A 9,690-nucleotide genomic window follows, 5' to 3' on the forward strand; every position below is an offset into this window, starting at 1 on the left:
ATGGAAATGCTGCCGAAAGATGATGGCCATCGAGGTACCAGTTGCCCAGTCACCATTACTTCTCTAAGAACGATGTGTCTGTGCTACACCAGCATGTCACAGACAACATCACCACATTCCATGAAAACATCTATGTCTGACAGGGTGCATTTCACCACTGACACCTGGACAAGCAAGCATGGCCAAGGGAGTTACATCTCTGATTGGGCACTGGGTGACTCTGCTGGCTGTGGGGGCAGGCAGGGAATGGGCTGCTCCACAAGTCTTGGAATCCGCAAGGCTTGCAGGGTGCTTGGGGACGGATAACTAAAGCCCTACCCACCAGAATATGGAGAGCTAAGCTGCTAGACAACAGGGTTTGGAGAACTTATCTACTAAACAGCTAGGGTTGGAGAACGAAGCAAATAGACAACAGAACATGGAGAACTAAGCTAATAGACATCAGAGGTTGGAGAACTAAACCACTACACACTAAGGTATGGAGAACTGAACCACTAGACACCAAGTCTTGGAATCCCTAAGGCTTGCGAGACAAACCTCTGTATCTAACACTTCCTCCACTGCTTCTGCCTCCTCTACCTCCTCTAGGGCCTCCACCTGCACCTTAAGGCTAGGTGCCCACGATGCAGAAATGAAGCAGAAAATTTCTGCAGCGTCTCTGCATGTTCTTGACAGTCAAAAACGCTTGCGGATTTTAGACGCGTTTTTGACACGTTTTTGCAGCGTTTTTACATGCGGATTTGACTTGCGTTTTTCATGTGCATTGGGACCTCAAATCCGCATGCAGAAACACACAAATAATAAACATGCTGTGGATTTTTCTGCAAGAAAAATCCGCTGCGGAAAATTCCGCAGCATGGGAACAGAACATGCAGATTTTCATTGGGGATCATGGGGCACGGATTACCAAGCATTTTTAAAGCGTTTCTGCTGCGGAAATTCCGCATCAAAATGCTTGAAAAATGCATAGTGGGCACACAGCCTTAACTTTTGCCTTAATGAGGCACGCATTCCAACAGTGCAGAGAGAATCCCCCCCACCTCCGTACTGCGCAGCCAGGGTCACCGCAATCAGGCAGTGTTTAAATTAATATGCCTTGGAGATCACAGTCATACAGATCAAGAGTTGTGGCCAGCTCTCCATGCCGAGTTTGAGCAATGGCTGTCTCCACTGAACCTGGAGACAGGCATGGCTCACATCCTCAACCTGTTGGTACAGCAATTTCTCTGCCACTATCCTGGCCTGGATGCACTGCTGCAGAAAACAGGGTGGCTGTGTGCTCACTTCAGCCAATCACAATCTGCATGTCATTGACTTGCATTGCTACAGAGATCTTTTGGCCTACCGGTTAACCGGTTGATATGTGATGTTGTGAAATGGTGTAATTGAACTCTCCACTGGTTACAGCGACTGTGCCAGCAGTGATGAGACCTGACGCCGTATGTCATTTTGCATAGCCTGGACCAACGCAGTATGGACGTGGTGCAAATCACACTTGCGGATTGGACACAGGTGAAGGACCTCTGCACTCTTTTGCACATTTTCGAAATGGCTACTAAGATGGTTAAATCTGACAATGCTGTCATCAGCATCACTATTCCGGTCATTTACATGCTGGAGAACACTTTGAATGTTATGTTCTGCTACCAGAGCTAAGGAAAGAGAGGAGATCTGTCCCTACGATAGAACTCAGCTTAATCCCTACGATGTAACAGGGAACCTGATCCTGCGATCAGACCTGCTAAAGTCCTAAGCTAGTCTGTACGGAGACCTATAGATGTGGGGAAGGAATCCCTACAAGTACTAAGGACTGGGAGGAATATGGGACACCTCCTAACAGAAATAGTAGCAGACAGACGAACAAAACAAAATATATAGAACATAGAGGTCAGTAGACCAAGCAAACTAACAGAGCAAGACACAGAGCAAAGGCTAGCTAGAAAGTAGATATACAATGAAGTCCAGCAAAGCCAGAAGGGCGTAGCAGGATTAAATAGGCCAACAAGGTCATGTGACCAGCAAAGGAAAAAAAAACCTAAGAGCAAGGTTCTAACATTGAAAAGTCTGCGGGAGGAGGTGGTGGTCCCAGATTAAGAGGAGGAAGAGAAGCAAGCAGAGGAGGATGCGGAATGGTAATATCTCTAAGTTCCGGACTGTCATTGCACAGGTGGTTGCCATGGGAGGGTTAAAGCGTTTAAAGGGAAATCATGGTACCAGACAAACTGTTAGTGCTACAGGAGCCGAGGAACAAATGGAGGAAGACAAGGAGGAAGAGGTGATGGACGCGCAACAGTTTGGAGATGACGAAGATAATGATCCCTTCTCTGTTGTTCGTGGTTGCTAGGAGGGGATGGAGAAAGAAAGCTTGAGTGTTATCCCACCACCAACACACTATGGACTTGGACCTCATGAAAGAGATCGACCCATGAGCGCCTTCTTGCAGCACTATCTGCAATATGATTGTTGCACGTATTGTTAGAATCAGAAATACTGATGACTACTGGGTTGCCACTCTGTTTGATCTACAGTACAAGAGTAAATTTTGTCAGATGCTTTCCGCTCTGGAAAGGGACGCACCCATGCTGGAGTATCAAAACATGCTTGAAGACAATCTTGAGAGTGGTTTTCCCCAGGACAGCAGTGAGGCACACAGTGTGCATTCCAGTTATAGACTCCCAACCCCTGGAAAGTTGAGTCGTCAACACAAAAAAATTAGCAGCCTTGCAACACTGGGGTACTGTGTTCCAATCCAACCCCACCAAGGGCAACATCTGCAAGGAGTTTGTATGTTCTCCCCGTGTTTGTGAGGGTTTCCTCCGGATACTCATTTTTCTTCCCACACTGATAGGAAATTTAGGTTGTGAGCCCCAATGGGGCAATGCCACAAATGTGTGTAAATGTCTGTAAAGCACTGTGGAATTAATGATGTTATATGAGTAGTGTTGAGCGATACCTTCCGATATCGGGAAATATCGGATCGGATTGGATCAGACCGATACCGAAAAAGTATCGGATATCGCCGATTCCGATACCGGAAACCAATGCAAGTCAATGGGACAGAAATATCGGAATGAAAATAAACCCTTTCTTTCCTTGTAGGTTAATTTTACATGAAGGAAAACAACTAAGAATAATGTAGAATGTATTGGGGGAGGTGGGGGAGACAATAAAGGCATAGAGGTTTAGCCCAATCAAATGGAATAGCAGGAATTAATATTTTTTTTAAGACGTTCTGAGTTACGGAAATATTGACTATGTTAAGTATTTTTATATTTTGTCAGATATTTATGTTTCACTACTTCCATGCTCTTCACCTTCTTTTTTACTTCTCCCACACTTTCTCCTTCATCATCCTCAGCATCTTTTTCATCCACTTCTTCTTCACCTTCTTCATCTTCTTCTTCTTCACCTTCTTTGTATTATTCTTTTTTTTTACATTCTTCATATTCTACTTCTTCATCTTCTTCATCTTCTTCTTCTTCATCATATTCTTATTTGTGGCAGGCATTCCTGTAGTTGTTATCTATAAAAGGTTGGACATTACACCTTTCGTTCTGCCCGTCACAAAAGATTTACAACAGGATTTGTCCGCGTTCAGTTTGGCCTGCAGCAGCAGGTCTTTTCCAGGGGCACCACGAGGAGGAACGGACTCACCCACATACACTGCTTAGTTATCTTCTGCTTATAATTTAGATATTATCTTTTGCTCTGATTTTTAGTCTTATGCTTAATGTTCTTCCGCTTTTTGTTCTGCAGCTTCTTGTATTTCTGCTTCTTGGTTTTCTGTCTCTTGTTCTTCTGTATCTTGGTGCTTGTCTTCTCTTCTTTGTCCTCTTGGTCAACTTCTTGAGGGTCATCTTCTTGGTCTTCTTCAGGGTGGTCTTCAGGGTCGTCGTCTTCGGGGGTCCTCATCTTCTTCGGGTTGGTCTTCTGGGTCCTCGTCTTCGGGGTCCTCGTCTTCTTCGGGGTGGTCTTCAGGGTCCTCGTCTTCTTGGGGTGGTCTTCAGGGTCCTCGTCTTCTTCGGGGTGGTCTTCAGGGTCCTCGTCTTCAGGGTCGTCATCTTCGGGGTCCTCGTCTTCTTAGGGTTGGTCTTCAGGGTCCTCGTCTTCAGGGTCCTCGTCAGGGAGATCTAGAGTGATTACCAAGAACCATTTCAAAAAGCTTGAACTTGGAAATGTAGCAGAAGGTACAAGAAAGCTGAGGAACTACCGAGGACCAGCTGACGGTACTGGAACCCGGATGGGTAGCAGAAGGTACAAGAGCCAATGGAACTGCCGAAGACCAGCTGACGGTACTGGAACTCGGTTACTAAGCAGGAGGTACCTGTGCCAGAAAGCACTACCAAGGACCAGCAGACGTTGGTGGAACTTGGATACCGAGAAGGAGGTGTAGCACCCTGAGGATTCGGCTGCTACAGGGGTATTGCACCTCAACCCAGAGGTGTGATATTCCACTCCCGGGTAAGGATGGAGTGTGGAACTGAGCTAGTAGGCTGCATGCACTACACACATCCCATTTCCGAGGAACAGACCGATGGTACTCCCACTAGAGAAATGTGCAGGTACGACAGTGTCTGTTCCTGGCTGGAGTGGGAGGGGGGTGGAACATCCCAGTAGTGTAGGGGCAGATAGGGGGAGCAGCCTGGGTAAAGCTAGGAGCTCATTGGGTGCTGGTCACCTGAGCTCACACATAGAGGGAGTATATAAGGTGGGCACCATCTTAGATCAGGGTCAGTCAGTTGTCAGTCAGCCAGTCAGACAGTCTGTCTGAGAGCCTGAGAAGCAGAGCAGAGGAGAAGGAAGAGAGACCCAGATGCGCAGAGGGGACCCCAAGATCCCAGAATAAGGACAAAAGGGTGAAGGGTCGGCAAAAGGGTACCGGATCCCAAGCTGGCAGAGGCTACAGCACACCTTAGCCAGGAACCGGAGGTCGTGGGCAGGATCTGCCACGACCCTCACCAAATCCACTAGAAAGGCATACCAAGAATAGGGTCAGGGAGCCCAGAGGAGGCTTGACCAACAAGAGGCCCGAGGGAGCCGGACTTAGGTGGATCCCTGGTGGGAACGGCCAGAAGAAGGGAGAGAGAGAAAGGAGCTCAGGACCACACTCCGGAGTTGCCTGGGAGTTGACCGAGTCCAGGACCTGGTGGACGCAGCACGGCTCGGGTGGTCACTGCTGTACACAGTGACCCGAGCAACACCAGTAAGTAAAACCCTGGAACTGCATTTTATGCCTCTGAGTCTCTTTGCTGCACCTTCACAACCACCATCCTCCACGGCTGACCCCCTGAGGCTATACCCCTCCCGTTGGGGGTTATACTACCAAAGCTGCACACATACCAACAGCCTCAGCGGACCCTGCTGCAGCGGCGGCCTTTTGACCGCAAATCAACGGGTGGCGTAGTCGACACTAAGAACTAATAACATCTGTAGGACTGCCACACACTGAGCTTGACACCCTGGGCACGGACCGGGTCACAGCCACTCGGAGACTACAACCCCCATCTGATCCGGCTCCGGGTATCCCTAACAACATGGCCCAGGGGGCGCGTCAGAGGCACCTAATCCAAAGGCACTGCCGAGAACCAGCTGACGGTACTGGAACCCGGATGGGCAGCAGAAGGTACAAGAGCCAATGGAACTGCCGAAGACCAGCTGACGGTACTGGAACTCGGTTACTAAGCAGGAGGTACCTGTGCCAGAAAGCACTACCAAGGACCAGCAGACGTTGGTGGAACTTGGATACTGAGAAGGAGGCACCTAATCCAAAGGCACTACCGAGAACCAGCTGACGGTCCTGGAACCCGGATGGGTAGCAGAAGGTACCCATGTAAAAAAAAGTTCAAGGCCGCGAGCCGGCCACAGTTACCAAAACCCACAGTCCTACAGGGGGTGCTTGTCCTATTGGCACTATGGAACCAGCCTTCATTGCCAGATCCCGCAGCCCACATAGGAGTCACCTAAACTGCAGGCACCATAGAGTCGGCTAACCCGACCGCAACACGACAGGACAACGCATTGGAGGCAAAGTGACGTTGACACTACCCGGAAACAGCTGGCGTGCTGGAACCAGGCTGGGCAGGAGGGAGTACCCATGCCAAAGTCACTGCCGAGAACCAGCTGACGGTACTGGAACCCGGATGGGTAGTAGAAGGTACAAGAGCAAATGGAACTACCGAGGACCAGCTGACGGTACTGGAACCCGGATGGGTAGCAGAAGGTACAAGAGCCAATGGAACTGCCGAAGACCAGCTGACGGTACTGGAACTCGGTTACTAAGCAGGAGGTACCTGTGCCAGAAAGCACTACCAAGGACCAGCGGACGTTGGTGGAACTTGGATACCGAGAAGGAGGCACCTAATCCAAAGGCACTGCCGAGAACCAGCTGGCGGTGCTGGAACCCAGGGTAAATACTAAAAACAGAGTGGAGCCAGAGGTGTAATTGGAGCAAGTTTTAAATCAGTAGTATAGTGGATGTGGACAAAGCAGGAGAATTTGCCGGACACACAGCAGGGGAACAGCTGACGTTACTGAACCCCAATAACACTGGAGCAAGCGTTGACTGTGCAGACGGCACTTCTGAGCAGCAACTAGCGGTATTGGAGCCCAGGGTAAATACTAAAAACAGAGGAGCCAGAGGTGTATTTGGAGGAGGTTTTAAATCAGTAGTACAGTGGATGTGGACAGAGCAGGAGAAATTGCCGTCCGCAGAGCAGGGGAACAGCTGACGTCACTGAACCCCAATAACACGGCAGCAAGTGTTGAATGTGCAGACGGCACTTCCGATCGCCAACTGGCGGTGTTGGAGCTCAGGGATAATACTGAAAACAGAGGAGCCAGAGGTGTATTTGGAGGAAGTTTTAAATCAGTAGTACAGTGGATGTGGACAGAGCAGGAGAAATTGCCGTCCGCACAGCAGGGGAACAGCTGACGTTACTGAACCCCAATAACACGGCAGCAAGTGTTGACTGTGCAGACGGCACTTCCGAGCGCCAACTGGCGGTGTTGGAGCTCAGGGATAATACTGAAAACAGAGGAGCCAGAGGTGTATTTGGAGGAGGTTTTAAATCAGTAGTAGTGAGAATGTGGACAGAGCAGGAGAAATTGCCGTCCGCACAGCAGGGGAACAGCTGACGTTACTGAACCCCAATAACACGGCAGCAAGTGTTGACTGTGCAGACGGCACTTCCGAGCGCCAACTGGCGGTGTTGGAGCTCAGGGATAATACTGAAAACAGAGGAGCCAGAGGTGTAATTGGAGCAACTTTAAAATCTGTAGTAGTGAGAATGTGGACAGAGCAGGAGAAATTGCCGTCCGCACAGCCGGGGAACAGCTGACGTTACTGAACCCCAATAACACGGCAGCAAGTGTTGACTGTGCAGACGGCACTTCCAAGCGCCTACTGGCGGTGTTGGAGCTCAGGGATTACAGTTCAGGTGGTAGAAACATGAACACAACAGGAGACCTGGATACTGTTGCCAACCAATTATTTATTCTGGAAGAGGACTGGCAAATTCATGAGAGATCCAGGCCTTGTTCATTTTGAGAAAAGTAAGCCGGTCAACGTTATCGGAGGATAGTCGCATGCGACGGTCTGTTAGTACACCACCTGCGGCACTAAAGACGCGTTCCGATAATACACTAGCAGCAGGGCAAGCTAGCACCTCCAATGCATACTGACTAAGCTCTGGCCATGTATCCAGCTTACAGACCCAAAACTTGAAGGGAGAAGAGCCGTCTGGGAGTACACTAAGAGGGCAAGACATGTAGTCTGTCACCATCTGACGGAAACGTTGCCTACTGCTGACTGGAGCCGTCTGTGATGGTGTAGACATTTGTGGCGGCGGGGACACAAAACTTTGCCACATTTCGGCCATACTGGTCTTGCCTTGTGCTGAGGCGCTGCTTCTGCTCCCTCTTTGTGCAGAGCTTCCTCCACTGCCTCGACGCACTGAGCTGCTTTGTAAAGCACTAGCAGCACTGCTCTCGGTTGGAATGGAGAACATGATGGAATGCACCAGTGCGTCTTGGTACTCCCGCATTTTACGCTCCCGGTTCAACGGTGTTATGAGGCTTTGTAAGTTGTCCCGGTAGCGAGGATCTAGGAGGGTGGACACCCAATAATCAGCTGTGTTGAGAATGTGGGCGATGCGGCGGTCGTTTCTCAGGCACTGCAGCATGAAATCAACCATGTGCTGCAGACTGCCAACTGGCCAAGAAACGCTGTCCCCTGCTTGAGGCGTGATCTCTGCCTGCTCTGCATCACCCCACCCTCGCTCTAGATACTGACTACTAGAGCATTGTGTACCTCCCTCCTCTGGACAGATGTCTTCCTCATCCATTGACTCCTCCTCATCCTCCTCACAAAGTGTCCCCTGCCTAGGCCTTTGTGAGGAACCACGTTACGCAGACTGTAGAGAAGCAGATGGCATTTGTGACTCCTCATCCTCCACCTCTTCCAAAACCTCGTCCCTTAGTGCTTGCAGTGTTTTTTCAAGCAGGCAGATAAGGGGGATAGTCATGCTGACTAGTGCATCATCTGCACTCGCCATCCGCGTGGAATAATCGAAGGCACGCAAAACGTAGCAAATGTCCTTGATAGAGGCCCACTCAGTGATGGTGAAGTGTGAACGGCGCGCACTGCGACTTGTTTGCGCCTGCTGCAGCTGGTACTCCATTACTGCTGCCTGCTGCTCACACAACCTCTCCAACATATGTAACGTTGAATTCCACCTGGTGGGTAGGTCACATATGATGCGATGTTCCGGAAGACGTAATCGGTGCTGCAGAGCTGCAATGCGTGATCTTGCATTGCTGGAACGCCGCAAGTAAGCGCACTCTATGCGGACCTTGTGAAGCAGTGCATCAAGATCCGGATAGTCCCTCAAAAAACTCTGCACGACCAAGTTGAGCACATGTGCCAGACATGGGATGTGAGTGAGGTTGCCTAGGCCCAGAGCTGCCACCAGATTTCGGCCATTGTCACACACTACCATGCCTGGCTGGAGATTCGCTGGCACAAACCACACGTCGCTCTGCTGCTTGATGGCATTCCAGAGCTCCTGCGCTGTGGGGCTTCGATTCCCCAAAGAAATTAATTTTAATACGGCCTGTTGACGTTTGGCCACGGCTGTGCTCATATTGGTCACCATAACAGGTAACCGTTCACGGGTCGATGTGGAGGTAGACCGTGACGGCTCCTGCAGCGCTGATTCAGAGGAACTGGAGTATGAGGAGGAGTCAATGTGTACAGACTGGATTCCTGCAATCCTTGGAGTTGGCAGAACACGTACAGCGCCACTCTCAAGATCTGTACCCGGCTCCACAACATTTACCCAATGGGCAGTGAGGGAAAGGTATCGTCCCTGTCCATGCTTACTGGTCCACGCATCGGTGGTCAGGTGGACCTTGCTACTGACGGCGTTTTGTAGCGCATGTTTAATTTTTCCCTCCCCATGACGTTGCAGGGCAGGGACAGCTTGCCTGCTGAAATGAAAGCGGCTGGGCACGTTGTATGGTGGGACTGCCAATGCCATAAAGTTACGGAAGGTGTCAGTCTCCACCAGCCTGAATGATAGCATTTCAAGGGCCAGTAGTTTAGCAATGCCAGCATTCAGAGCCTGTGCTCGGGGGTGGTTTGCCGAGTATGGGCGCCTTTTCTCCCATGCCTGTGCTAACGATGCCTGTAGA

Source organism: Phyllobates terribilis, unplaced genomic scaffold (assembly GCF_046119375.1).
Source record: "Phyllobates terribilis strain yellow unplaced genomic scaffold, ASM4611937v1 Scaffold_3__8_contigs__length_932513732, whole genome shotgun sequence".
Taxonomy (NCBI): domain Eukaryota; kingdom Metazoa; phylum Chordata; class Amphibia; order Anura; family Dendrobatidae; genus Phyllobates; species Phyllobates terribilis.